The 2,043-nt window shown below is 57.3% G+C and overlaps 1 pseudogene; it reads left to right on the top strand.

The window, feature by feature from the left end:
• Window positions 1–215: 215 nt before the first annotated feature.
• Window positions 216–1,840, top strand: LOC119187098 (dual specificity tyrosine-phosphorylation-regulated kinase 2-like; annotated as a pseudogene).
• The last annotated feature ends 203 nt before the right edge of the window (window positions 1,841–2,043 follow it).

Raw genomic sequence — 2,043 nt, 5'->3', positions numbered from 1 at the left:
CTAGCCACCACCCGATCTAAAGGGTACAGCCATATCCATCCATCCATCCATCCATCCATCCATCCATCCATCCATCCATCCATCCATCCATCCATCCATCCATCCATCCATCCATCCATCCATCCATCCATCCATTCATCCATCCATCCATCCATCCATCCATCCTAGCAACAGGGGTCAGCCACAGCGGCAGCGGCCGGGGCGATAATGGTGGCCCAGTGTAGCGCAGCCGAAGCGGCCGAGCTTCCATGTCCGCGCTAGGCCTGGGTCTCTTGTTCGGTGGCGCGGTGGTGGAGCAGGCGGCGGTGGTTGGCGGCGGCCGCAAGCGGCAGTTATGAGTTCCCGGGAGTGCACAGCGATGCCCCTGTCGCGGACGCGGTCCCTGATCGCCAACATGAATGGCTCGGCGCCTTCGTCAGAGGCCGGCTACATCGAGAAAAACGCCGCCAACAACAACAACTCTTCGGCGAACGGGCGCAGTCTGCTGCTGCCACCCATGAAGAGCCAGACCATCGCGGGCTTCAAGTTCCAGTCGAGCGTTCACAAGCTCTTCGACGTGGACCAGAACGGCGACTCGCCCGACAGCAAAGCGGTCGCCGTTTTCGGAAGCGGCGGCGGCGGCGCGGGGAAAACGTTGGTGGCCACGCCGGAGCAGGTGATGCAGATGTACATGCACAAGCTGAGCCCGTACGAACGCCACGAGATCATCAACTACCCGCAGATCTACTTCATAGGCGCCAACGCCAACAAGCGCCAGGGAGCGCCAGAAACCCCGAACAACTGCGGCTACGACGACGATGAAGGTTCATACCTCCACGTTCCCCACGACCACATCGCGTACCGCTTCGAGATGCTCAAGGTGATAGGCAAGGGCTCCTTCGGCCAGGTCGTCAAAGCGTACGACCACAAGGAGCACCAACACGTGGCCCTCAAGATGGTTCGCAACGAGAAGCGATTCCACCGGCAGGCGCAGGAGGAGATTCGCATACTGGATTTCCTGCGTCGTCAGGACCGCGACAACACGTTCAATCTGATCCACATGCTGGAACACTTCACCTTCCGCAACCACACGTGCATCACATTCGAGCTGTTGTCCATCAACCTGTACGAGCTGATGAAGAAGAACAAGTTCAAGGGCTTCTCCCTGCAGATGGTGCGCAAGTTCACCCACTCGCTCCTGCAGTGCCTGGACGCGCTGCACCGCAGTCACATCATACACTGCGACCTGAAACCCGAGAACGTGCTGCTCAAACAGCAGGGTCGATTGGGCATCAAGGTCATAGACTTCGGGTCGTCGTGTTTCGAACATTAACGCGTCTACTCCTACATCCAGTCGCGCTTTTACCGAGCGCCGGAGATGATACTGGGTGCAAAGTATGGCATGCCCATCGACATGTGGAGTCTTGGCTGCATCCTAGCCGAACTACTCACGGGGTACCCACTCCTGCCCGGAGAGGACGAGGCCGATCAGCTGGCCTGCATCATGGAGTTGCTAGGCCCACCGCCTCAGAAGTTACTCGACCAGGCCAAGCGGGCCAAGAACTTCATCAGCTCCAAGGGCTACCCGCGCTACTGCACCGTCACTACGCTACCCTTCGGCGCCGTACTTCTAGGCGCGGGACGGTCTAGACGCGGAAAGCTGCGTGGTCCTCCGGGCTCCAAGGACTGGTCAAGCGCCCTCAAAGGTTGCGACGACCCAATGTTCGTGGACTTCCTCAAGCGGTGCTTGGAGTGGGACCCCGCGAGCCGCATGACTCCGGCGGCGGCACTGCGGCACGCCTGGCTCCGACGTAGGCGACCGCGTACTGCTAAAAAAATTGGTAATATACACGTACCTTAACCGTAGCAACCAGAGCACTACATCAAGAATTGTGTTTGACAACATAGTATGTAGTATTCTGGCAGATATCTCTAATGAAATATGTGATGCCTTCTTTAATGGTGTTATTGATTCTGCTTCCTCATTCTTTTTTTTTTCTTTTCCCGACCACTACAGATGAAGTTTTTTCGACAATCAAGGCAGTTAACGCCACGAGTCCTGGA

This window comes from Rhipicephalus microplus, chromosome X (genome assembly GCF_043290135.1).
Source record: "Rhipicephalus microplus isolate Deutch F79 chromosome X, USDA_Rmic, whole genome shotgun sequence".
In the NCBI taxonomy this organism is placed as follows: domain Eukaryota; kingdom Metazoa; phylum Arthropoda; class Arachnida; order Ixodida; family Ixodidae; genus Rhipicephalus; species Rhipicephalus microplus.
Note: the sequence above shows the minus strand (reverse complement) of the source record. Positions and strands in the feature narration are given on the sequence as shown.